Genomic DNA, 12778 nt, shown 5'->3' on the forward strand with positions numbered 1-12778 from the left:
TTTTGAAAATAATTTTCATATCCAATGCTGAACGGCTTAAGAACTGGATGTTTTACTAAGCGCATTGTCTCAGCTGCGGTGTTAAACGCTTTAACTCTTGCGCATTTGTCAAACATGAGTGTTGTTTTAACACAAACTAGCAACATTAGCTGTAATCGTTTAGCTTGTTGCAAAGTTGGCTCAATGCTTTGATGTAATGAGCGTTTCCACTTCGGTTGTCGTCAATGAGAATGCATCCCCTTACCAAAAAAGTTTCCTATTGTATGAATGTCAGATATCTTTTTACTATATAGCAACTTAAATAGCATAGATGTGCAGCAGCACGATTCCTCGATGATAAACGTAGTTCCTCTGTAGATGTGGTTCTAGAGTGACTTCTAGGAGCAGCTACAGTGCTCGGACATTGTAGCATACCATGGGGTACCTAATTTGGTCCTCTCTAGAGGTTATCAGAGTTTGAAGCGCCCTCACTCAAATCACTTCCACGCAAAAAAACCTTAAATATTGCACTAACTAACTCAGAGCAGCATGTTTAAATCAGTGCATGATAACTGTAGCCGATATAATAGTCTTGAGAGATTCAGCAACAGTATTCATATTTAAGATAATTCTCATTTAGTGTTCAGCAACCTGTCTTATCTACTCAGAACCATATATCAAAGTACTGTGATATGTAATCTAGTTAAAAAAGTGCAACTGAAAAGGAACAATAAATGATAATTATCTTAAAACGAATTAGTAAGTTGAGAAGGCGCGTGGCTGTGAATAATATGACAGAAAGCGATGGTAGGATTTTGTTCACGCATCTGCGCACGAGTGCTCTTTGGTGGGAGACAGTGAACAGCAGCGCTCCTCTTACGTCAGCATTCTGACGCAGACTCCGAACAGCTGCGGTAAGTGACATAACGCATACGTCACGTCGCGAAAAGCGTCACCCATTTGTCTAGCGTGGCAAGCCGTAGCAGAACTCAATAGGGCTGATACGATGTAAATTATCCTAGGATATATTAAGTGGATTTTGACGTCTTCATGCTTCAGAGTTAACATTATAACGTCTTGTATCACGGTTGAATTATAAGTATGTAGTTCCAGTTACGAAAATAGCTGACGAAAATCAGAGAAGCATAAGAAACTGAAGCCACTAGTGTCCTTTCCGTTGCAGTATTACTTTGATGAAGCTCCATTTCTCAATCTGCTTGTTAATATGCCAACAAAATGTTAACTTTATTTGGGGTGTCGTATTTGGTTGGGTTGATTTGGGGGAAGAGACCAAACAGCGATGTCATCCGTCCCTTCTAAAAATTATGAACGGTATCTATTAAAATTAAGAAAATTATAAATGATTTTAATTTATCATGCGGAGGATAAGTCTCTTTCATCAAACAGGAGTCTGCATTCTGTTCTCAGTCAAACAATCAATCTGCTCACAGGCAATGTACTTCATAAAATTGAGACTTAATTAAATAAATAGGTCTGCATGAATTGAACAAGGAACAAGTACGGTATAATATGCCTTTCCAAACATATGCTAGAATATGTAAGATAAAACATTAACAGCGAAATATTATTTACATTGGACTGAACATTTACACTCCTGGAAATGGAAAAAAGAACACATTGACACCGGTGTGTCAGACCCACCATACTTGCTCCGGACACTGCGAGAGGGCTGTACAAGCAATGATCACACGCACGGCACAGCGGACACACCAGGAACCGCGGTGTTGGCCGTCCAATGGCGCTAGCTGCGCAGCATTTGTGCACCGCCGCCGTCAGTGTCAGCCAGTTTGCCGTGGCATACGGAGCTCCATCGCAGTCTTTAACACTGGTAGCATGCCGCGACAGCGTGGACGTGAACCGTATGTGCAGTTGACGGACTTTGAGCGAGGGCGTATAGTGGGCATGCGGGAGGCCGGGTGGACGTACCGCCGAATTGCTCAACACGTGGGGCGTGAGGTCTCCACAGTACATCGATGTTGTCGCCAGTGGTCGGCGGAAGGTGCACGTGCCCGTCGACCTGGGACCGGACCGCAGCGACGCACGGATGCACGCCAAGACCGTAGGATCCTACGCAGTGCCGTAGGGGACCGCACCGCCACTTCCCAGCAAATTAGGGACACTGATGCTCCTGGGGTATCGGCGAGGACCATTCGCAACCGTCTCCATGAAGCTGGGCTACGGTCCCGCACACCGTTAGGCCGTCTTCCGCTCACGCCCCAACATCGTGCAGCCCGCCTCCAGTGGTGTCGCGACAGGCGTGAATGGAGGGATGAATGGAGACGGGTCGTCTTCAGCGATGAGAGTCGCTTCTGCCTTGGTGCCAATGATGGTCGTATGCGTGTTTGGCGCCGTGCAGGTGAGCGCCGCAATCAGGACTGCATACGACCGAGGCACACAGGGCCAACACCCGGCATCATGGTGTGGGGAGCGATCTCCTACACTGGCCGTACACCACTGGTGATCGTCGAGGGGACACTGAATAGTGCACGGTATATCCAAACCGTCATCGAACCCATCGTTCTACCATTCCTAGACCGGCAAGGGAACTTGCTGTTCCAACAAGACAATGCACGTCCGCATGTATCCCGTGCCACCCAACGTGCTCTAGAAGGTGTAAGTCAACTACCCTGGCCAGCAAGATCTCCGGATCTGTCCCCCATTGAGCATGTTTGGGACTGGATGAAGCGTCGTCTCACGCGGTCTGCACGTCCAGCACGAACGCTGGTCCAACTGAGGCGCCAGGTGGAAATGGCATGGCAAGCCGTTCCACAGGACTACATCCAGCATCTCTACGATCGTCTCCATGGGAGAATAGCAGCCTGCATTGCTGCGAAAGGTGGATATACACCGTACTAGTGCCGACATTGTGCATGCTCTGTTGCCTGTGTCTATGAGCCTGTGGTTCTGTCAGTGTGATCATGTGATGTATCTGACCCCAGGAATGTGTCAATAAAGTTTCCCCTTCCTGGGACAATGAATTCACGGTGTTCTTATTTCAATTTCCAGGAGTGTATTTTGCGCACTCAAATTAAAAGGAAAAGTAACACATTTGCAAGAAACACACAGACTGGTCGTGCCTGGCTTGGATGGTTCCACCGGCCTAACGCCACCCAGGAAAATTCATCCATAGAATTAAATGAAAGCTACGATGCGAAATGAAGTTCGGGCCCAACAACAGGGATTGAGTTACTTACAGGAATACGGATGCAATTAACACTGAACAGGACACAACAACGTGGCCCGTGACACAAAAAGCTACACCAAGAAAAATACAAAATTCCGAAAAGTTGGTTAATTTGTGTAAGGAATTACAGTCACAAGTAAATCATTGTTACACCGTTGCAAACGAAAGCTGATGCCGCGAGCTGAAGGCTGTCGAGACCTTTACTGAACACGATGAATCAAATGAACAGATGCACGCGCACTTATGAAACTGAACTATTATTAAAGCTGTCGCACCTTATAGCGGTCAGACTATCCAGCATGGTTATTACTGCCTGGGTCTGTGAGAGAAATCGGTTAAGGCTACAACTAGAGTGAACCCTACACATATTCAGCTAAAATATTCAACTACTACAAACTAGCGCCTAAGAGCAACCTCACTCACCAAATTCTCAGAACCGAGGGACCAGTACCCCGACCAAATTAGGGACTACACACAGATAGCGGTAGTTGTCAGAGAAGACCTTCACCGCGTCTTGCCAGCTTAGTCACAATAGCGTTACGACCAGAAGGGAACGAAACCCCTTTGCCACTGTCTAAGCTTACACCAAGGTTGGCTAAACTGCCATAACAGCAGACAAGATGTTCACCCGCCTTCAGACACGAAAACTAAATATTCGTAGCATTCTCTCACTCTGCCATTTTAAGATCATAGGAATGGGAAAGGAGGATAGCGGTACAATAAAAATACATAGTAATTAGTGTGTGGAAGATACAGGAAGCACAGATATGTAATAAACCAGTACATGGATATAAAGTAGACACAGACTACATAAGAATTCAGTAACGAATGCACTTGTGATTGATAGAGTCGGTAATTGTGTTTCTTTCTCGTGACATGTTAATTCTATGTAAGTATAAGGTGCTAAAGGACATGTTAAATGACGTTAAATTTTATTGAAACATTACGAAGGGACTAATATGGAGATCGTTCACTTGTAGGGGGAATGCAAGTAATAGATTTTAGTTTAGCTACCGTCGTAGATCTGGGATATCATTCCTCTATTCTCAGAAGTCCAATAGAAGAGTGTTGACGAGTTTAGAGTGTCTTTACATGTATCTGGCGCAGCGTAGTCACCTTCCGTTACGCTTATGACCACGGCCTTAGTCTTAAATACGCGGGAGTAATTCGTATTCTCATAGAGACATCCTGATGCAAATTTTCTGCAGTTTACATTAGCGACTTCCTCTGATTACTGGAAAGATTCGTGATATAAGGTACAAAGCCTCGGAGGTTGACTGTTGTACTTGAGGTCTCACGGACTTTTTCGGGATTTAGTAATGGTAGTAGCTGTGGTCAAACTGCGAATAGCATCCGTTTCCTAGTTGCAATACATCCTAAGACAAAAAAAGAAGACGCACCTCAAAGGGATTATCCGAATGGGACGGAAATCTGTAATGTGATGTTCATATACAGGCAGGCAAATGATTACAATTCAACAAAAATCGAATGATTTATTAAAGAGAGAGAGCTTCGCAAACTGAGCAAGTCAATAACTCGTTGGTGCATCTCTGGCCATTACGCAAACAGTTATTCGGCATGGCATTGATTAATTGATGCTGGATGCCCTCTTGATGGTTCAAATGGCTCTGAGCACTATGGAACTTAACATCGGAGGTCATCAGTCCCCTAGAACATAGAAATACTTAAACCTAACTAAGCTAAGGACATCACACACATCCATGCCCAAGGCATGATTCGAACCTGCGACCGTAGCAGTCGCGCGGTTCCGGACTGAAGCGACCAGAACCCCTCCTGAAGGATATCTTGCCTAATTCGCTGGTCATCGGGGCTCGCTTCGAAGTGGGACTGCCGTAAAGAAGCTTCTGGAGACGAGCAGAACAGCGGTGGGATATTGACCTAACTGTCGTCCAACATAAGGCCCGACAACCGGGAGGGGTGCCCCGGGATGCCAATTCTTTTCATAGCCAGACACTTTTGGTTGTTGTCTGCAGCACCCCTACAGCACAGCGGTACGTCGAAAATATTTTACGCCCCGTTTTTTGCCCTTCGTGGCAAGGCAAGCTGGGCTTACATTTCAGCAAGATAATTCCCGCCCGCACACGGCGTGACTTGCTACTGCTTGTCTTCACCTTGGCCAGCAAGATCATGGATCTCTCCCCATTTGAGAACGTTTGCAGCATTATGGGCAGTGGTCTCGAAGCAGTTAAAGATTTTGACGAACTAACCCTCTAATTGGATATAAGTAGTCGCAATATCCCTCAGGAGGGCACCCAACAAATCGGTCAACGCCACGCCGATCAACTGCTTGCATAAGGGCCAGAGGCGGACCAACGCGTTGTTGATATTAAATTTACCTGGAATTGTAATCATTTGTTTGTACATGTACATCAATCTATACGAATTTCCGACCCAATCGGATAATTCCTTCGTGGTCCGTCCTCCCCCCCTTTTTTTTCGTGTATTTTGAGCAAGCTGCAAGCCATCGACGTGAGGCGAGCGGATGGAAAGTATGCTATGTTGACCAGAATCCTTGCCATTTTCGATATTGTTGGATTTCCACGCTATATTACCCTCCGAAATTTGACTGACGAGTCTGGAAATTGTTAAGCATAAAAATATAAACGCTTTCAGTAAAATATTGTAAGGCTGGGGGAGAGGGGTACATATAGCCCCTCGCCATTCACGCCCTACCCCCATCTGGGATCCACGCCTGCGTTCTTGGCCAGCTGTTTCCCCTCTATTGGCACATTGAACTCTAACCTTTAAATCCTCCAGGTCTTGCGTATTATGTTTATTAAAATTCTATACCGAAAGCGCTTAGAACAATGAGAGACGAGATGCGATTGACAGCTCGCAGACCAGAATGTAGCCCCGAGCGTTAGGGCCGCACACTGGCGCTGTGCATAGGTGAGCGCCGAGATCGCGTGGGCGGGCAGGTATCGGTGAGCCGCGCTGACACAAAGCGGCGCGGAGGGAGCCGAACAGCCTTGCGGCTCGGCGTGGCTGGCGCACGACCGGTTGCGACACGGGCGGAGGCCGCAGCCGCGCTGCACACCGCGGCACGCGCGCACGGCCAGTCTCCGGTCCAGTGGCGCCGCGGCCGCACCGCACCGCACTCCGTCGCCGGGGACCAGTAGCAGCAGCGCCAGCATGGGCACGCGCAGGTGCGTAGCCGCCCGCCATCTGGGTCAGCGCCGCGATTCGCTTTCTGCCGCTCTCGCCACCCCGGAACTAGGAGCGCGCCACGCCGCGCCGGATTGGACAGACTCTCGACGCATTCCTCAGGCGCGCAAGGCCTCTCCGAGGTCCCAAATGTCACCTAGTCCCGTTCTGCTTTAGGTGATCGTGTTGACTGTCCGCTCCTTGCAAATGGTGCGTCCGGTTTATCATAACACATACACAAAATCCGATATCTTCCGATTGATGGATGATGATGTCGTGTGACTAGGGCGTCCCGTCGGGTAGACCGTTCGCCTGGTGCAAGTCTTTCGATTTGACGCCACTTCGGCGACTTGCGCGTCGATGGGATGAAATGATTGATTAGGACAAAACAACACCCAGTCCCTGAGCGGAGAAAATCTCCGACCCAGCCGGGAATCTAACCCGGGCCCTTAGGATTGACAGTCTGTCGCGCTGACCACTCTTTTTTTTAACTCACTTTGTTCGCTTTCGTTCGTTGTATCTGCACGGGGCGGACGTCGTATGACACCCGTTGACCGATTACCTCAGTTTTTATTATTATTACAGAGGGCAGCTAACCCTCTGACCGAACACGCTGAGCTACCGTGCCGGCGACAGCTACCGGGGGCGGACGATTAATGGATGGCGAACGGGAACAATGTATTTCTATGTAACTAAACTGCTTTTGGTATAATTTTACGAATTTCGCAAGTTATTAGATATCTATCTTAAAGTTTCTACCAGTTCAGATTTTTCGGCGGTGCTGTTACTCTCTCCCTGGGGCAAACAACCCTGTGGCCATTCTTTGCCGTTCTGCCCTGACTCTAGCAGTATTTTAGTATATACTGCGCAAGTCTTTCACAAATAACTTCGGTTTACCCCCAGTCGTACAAATAAACTGAAGCCTACCTTTCTTCTTATACGTGATCGATTGACTTCGTCCACGATATATTGGAGTAACACGACAGTATTGTCTCAGTCGTGTTTTCAACGGTTACCGTATTCTTCATGTTTCAATACATTACGAGCTGTTCGACAATTTTTTGTCATTTTGAGACTATAGGTATTAAGTTAACATTGGCGTTCACAGTAAGCATAATTACTGGTGCTCTCATTGGCCTAATTTTTATACTTTTTTTCGTTTTTCTTTTTCTGAAACTTAATAAATGGCTAACGGGATTATCTATCGTCATACCGAAACTTTCTCTTCTCTGGAGGTGCGCTTTTGCATTGCATTGCAACCGCTTTGGGAACTATTAAGTCCTCGAAACGTTTATTGCTGTAAATAGTTTCTCCTGTATGATTTTCTTCGGTCACGGTAGCATTTTCTACCGTACATATAACTAACGAATTTCTCTTAATCTATCCAGTGTGCCACTACGTGCTATGTAATTTTGAGAAAATAATATGATTAATGCAATAGTTATGCAAGTTATTATTTTTACTCTGTCAACAAATGTGTTCCTGATTAGATTTGGAACGCCCATTCTCGGAATTTTAACGGAGCCTTTCCATTATGCTACAAGGATGAGGAGTCTCCTATCATGAAGACGAATGGTGATTTTTTGCAAAAATGTTTACTCTGTTTCTCTTTCGAAGGGACAATCTCTTATAAAATCTTGCAATGTGCTGTCTGCGATTCCCAAGTGGGAAACCTCATAAAAACGGTACAGTAATCCACATAGCACAGTCAAGAGCACTGTGTTGTTTGTAGCAAAGTTGAACTTCCTGTACAAAGACACACAGATCTAGACCTCACCTCTGAATAGGGCATTAGACATTAGGTGGACAATAACTGAGGGAAAACACTCCAGTGAACGCAATTTTCTTCTTCTCGTATGGTTTAAGCAGTAAGCTGTTACAAAATCTGATATGCTTCGCCTCTCTTATTTACACTTCGTTGTAAATCTGTAGGTACGGGTAGACAGTGGATGTAATTTCTCGTTTGTAGGAGACGCAAGAGATTACGGAATCTTCAGCGGCTACTACTAAAGCTCACTGGCTGCAAAGATATCGCATACGTTTGTTAATTCAGAAACATTGTAGGTAACAGCGTCGAGACTTCTCCTTTGAAAACTATACTATATCTGCACCAAATAACGCAATTATGTAGAACGCAAGGGCGCTCACGGTTCGTATTGCAGTGCAGAGTTTCAAACAAATCCAGTTATTACAACTGCGATACCTGGCAATAATTAAGTTATAGTTTCCTTCCGAACAGTATTCACCTTCCAATAACGTTACAACAGATGAATTTCCTACACGAAACTTTTTGTTGATCGCAGAATTCTGTAATGGGTATGCGGATAGGAACTGCAGAGTAACGGATCGTCCGTGAACTTTAGGATCGGGTTCGGTTGCCTCATTCTGCCAGCATGACTAAGAGATCTCGCTGCTGCCGCGCTGCATGACGCCAGGTCGCTTTCGGAGTCTGATCACAGCGTGGTGAGAGCAGCTCTCTGGTGCAGGCATTTCCGTTGACAGAGCACACACACTCTAACGGAAATACAAATGATCTTCACATTAAGTCAAAAGAAATATTCAGTTCAAAAATTCAGTCTAGATTAGTTTTAGTGACTCTTAGTGATGCATCACCTGTCCTTCACAAGTTTTCCAGCATACAACGTTTTCGTAGTGTTGTTATTAAGTCCGAATACTGACTTGATAAATCTCCAAGCCTGTGTAGGCCTCTTCGTTTCTGTATAGCTGCTGCAACCTACATCCTTTTACAAATATCACCAATCAAACTATGGACGGTAAATGACATAATTATTAATAGAGAAAGCGAAAGTAAAGCGTCATTTCCTGAAATATTTTTCTGTTTCTAGACTCAGAGATGGTAAATGTTTCAGTGCAGAACTAGAACTTCATCAGTGAGGTATATCATATTCATGGAAATTCCAGAAAAATAAGTGCTTGTTTTTACTAGACGCTTTTCTGCGAAAGATTTGTAAATAAATTAACAAAGGCTAAAAATTACCGATTAACTGGCAATTTTATTCCTTGTCTGACAACATTCTGCGATAGAGAGCACGAATTTGTTGCGGAATGCTCGTTGGTGTTATTTACTTTCTTTAAAAATAAAAACCTTTCCTGCAAGAGTTCTATGTACAACAGTATTGTTAAGTTTTCGTAGCTTCCTCTGCGCCGTGACTAGTGCTGAACCCTGAACCTTCACATTCACTACGGCATATAGAAAGATGATGCCGTAGTCAACTGTGAGCAACGATAGCGTGCAATGACGACTAAAATGTAACGAGGTTCGTTTGTGTCAGTCAAAGACTTCCGGTGTAGAAGGCAGAAATCAGTAAGACATTGTCCGTAAGTAGTACGTAACACGATATACCTACTATTCAACGAATTCTATGGTTTTTGTACTTCCTTGCACAAAGGAAGAACGGTTTGCTTACCAAGTTCGCGTGTGGTCATTGTAAATCCGCGTGTAAGAATACGACGCAAATCGGAAGTCGCCCATAAGATGTAACATAGAGGCACTAATTGAGCATAGTTAGTATTACACTGACGGGCAGAGAATAGAAAGGTCGTCCTGTCGAACCACCGAGATGATGATGATTACCTTCTAGGAACCTTAGCTATGCTAACGAGGCTTGCTTTCTTGATCATTTCCATCCTTTTACACCTACTACTTATTCATCCTCGTTCTCCATTCAAAATAAGTCTCAAATGATGATTAGCTATTTGTATAGCTAAAGGTCATAGAACAGGTGTTCATCTTTGTCATGTTAAACCCTAATTCACGGAGAAAAAGTATTCGTTGACTTGTGAGATATTCAGGGAAGCTAAAAAGAGACCTGATTAGCAGGTTCGAAAGCGCACCGGTAGCGTTGATCAGTTTAATTAAATGATTTGAGTTTCGGGGCACTGAACGCTCAGTTACCAAATCTGTCCTCCTTGATTTAGGTGCGCCCCCATACGCAAACTGAGTACGGCTGAAAACTTGAACAGTGTATATTTTACTAGGAAACGGCGTTTACTCTTTGCTATTTTAATATATTTTTTCGGCAAGACAGCCTTTATTTTGTTTGTCCAATATACTTCACTCTTCGTAAATTTTGACCTGGAGAGGAGTGATTAAACTGCGAAACAAAAAGTATTCACAAGTGTAATACTATTTCGTCATATTTTGTCTCTTGCATCAAGCGGGGAATAAAGTTAAAATTCTGTTAGTAAGATGTTTAACTAGCTCTACCTGCTATTGGTTTTTGCCGACAACTTTATTTCCTGGAATTAAGTTGGCATTTTAGTACTCAAATATTTACCTCGAGAAATATCAAAGTGACACTTCCCATTTACATTCTAAATGACGGACGACTTTTCGTTAACTTACATGAATTGCTAAACTCTCATTACACCTGCATTAAAATTGTACAGAGTTCCTTACAACAGGAATTAGTACTCTTCATAATAAATCACGATGCTATTCCACAGGTTCCTCTATTAATAAAAACCCTATTCTTTGCAATTTCCAAAAGAACTAAAATGATTTTCATTAGTTTTCAGTTTCCTTTACAATTTTAGTACTTCTTTCTTTAAAGCTTTAATGCTCTCGTTCTTATAATAGTGTTTAGTTACAGCAATATACACTATGTGATCAAAAGTATCCGGCTATCCCCAAAAACATAAGTTTTTCATATTAGATGCATTGTGCTGCTACCTACTGCCAGGTACTCCATATCAGCGGCCTCAGTAGTCATTAGACATCGTGAGAGAGCAGAATGGGGCGCTCCGCAGAGCTCACGGACTTCAGCGTGGTCAGGTGATTGGGTGTCACTTGCGTCATACGTCTGTACGCGAAATTGCCACACTCCTAAACATTCCTAGGTCCAATTTTTTCGATGTGGTAGTGAAGGGGAAACGTGAAGGGACTGCAAGTATTAAGACAGTTAGGCGGGAGGTGAGAAAACTTGGATTTCATGGTCGAGCGGTTTCTCATAAGCCACACATCACGCCGGTAAATGCCAAACGACGCCTCGTTTGGTATAAGGAGGGTTAACATTGGACGATTGAACAGTGGAAAAACGTTGTGTGGAGTGAAGAAGCACGGTACGCAATGCAATCCACTGGTAGAGTGTGGCTATGGCGAATGCCCGTTCAACGTCATCTGCCAGCGTATCTAGTGCCAACAGTAAAATTCGGAGGCGGTGGTGTTATGGTGTGATCGTGTTTCTCAAGGAGGGGGCATACACCGCTTGTTTTGCGTGGCACTATCACAGCACAGGCCTAAATTGATGTTTTAAACACCTTCTTGCTTCCCACTGTTGAAGAGCAAATCTGGGATGGCGGTCGCAGCTCTCAACACGATCGAGAACCTGTTCATAAAGCACGGCCTGTGGCGGAGTGGTTACACGACAATAACATCCTTGTAACGGACTGCCTGCACAGAGTCCTGACCTGAATCCTATAGAACACCTTTGGGATGTTCAGGAACGCAGACTTCGTGCCAGGTCTCAATGACCGACATCGATACCTCTCCTCAGTGCAGCACTCTGTGAAGAGTGGACTGCCATTCCTCAAGAAACCTTCCAGCACCTGACTGAACATTTGCCTGCGAGAGTGGAAGCTGTCATGAAGGCGAAGTGTGGGCCAGCACCATATTGAATTCCAGCATTACCGATGTAGGGCGCCACGAACTTGTCATTTTCAGCCAGGTGTCCGGACACTTCTGATGCAACGCGTGAAAAACAATACCTGTAAGAGCATAAGCACCTGCATCGAATATTTCACATTTACTTCCTGACATAAATATTGATTATCCCATAACCCTCTACATGCCTTTTAACTGATGATCCATTTCAACCTCTAATGCACTAATTTTCTGATCTCTGGAGAACTAATACACACAATGTGCGCCATAACCTACTTTCCGTACTGCGTTTATTTGCCCTCAAACTTTTTCATATATTTCTCCTCCCAGTGCCATTTTAACTATTGCAGATGCTTTAACCTTTTTGTACATTTGCAAAGCGTTTGATAAATTTTTCCTAAGCTGCTCATTCTACTGCCCCTCTATTTAGTGCTTTATGCGGATGCATAATTTTTGGCATCTTTCTGCGGCAACACGTTTTAAAGGGTACCAGTTAATTCACAGGCTTTCCCCATGACTCGCGTTTCATTTCGCCACAACAGTGGAACAGAGTTTCAGGATCGTCTGCAACTTCATGTTAACATTTATGTAATAATTCCAGGAAGGAAAAAAATGTTTTTTTATTTCTTCATCAAGTTCGATATTTGTTGCGTAAATTGTTAATGTCTACACTGGTGTCGGATCGTTTAAACGGAAGTTGGTGGCACAAAAATACCGGTATTTAATGCCATATGAAGAAATAGAAACAGCTATATTTTTCGGAATGAAATTTTCACTCTGCAGTGGAGTGTGCACTGATAAGATTC

The 12778-nt window shown here is 44.4% G+C and overlaps 1 protein-coding gene across 3 annotated transcripts in view; it reads left to right on the forward strand.

The window, feature by feature from the left end:
* The window catches only part of LOC124610325, a 484674-nt gene that overhangs the window by 313331 nt on the left and 158565 nt on the right, over positions 1–12778 (forward strand). The window contains exon 1 of one of the 3 annotated variants that reach the window (XM_047140151.1): positions 6240–6351. The exons of the other annotated variants lie outside the window; for them this stretch is intronic. The gene's annotated coding sequence lies outside the window, so the exon portion shown is untranslated. Of the gene's footprint in view, positions 1–6239; positions 6352–12778 lie in introns of those variants that run through there. 3 annotated transcript variants of the gene reach the window in all.

The sequence above is a fragment of the Schistocerca americana genome, chromosome 1 (genome assembly GCF_021461395.2).
Source record: "Schistocerca americana isolate TAMUIC-IGC-003095 chromosome 1, iqSchAmer2.1, whole genome shotgun sequence".
Classification (NCBI taxonomy): Eukaryota; Metazoa; Arthropoda; class Insecta; order Orthoptera; family Acrididae; genus Schistocerca; species Schistocerca americana.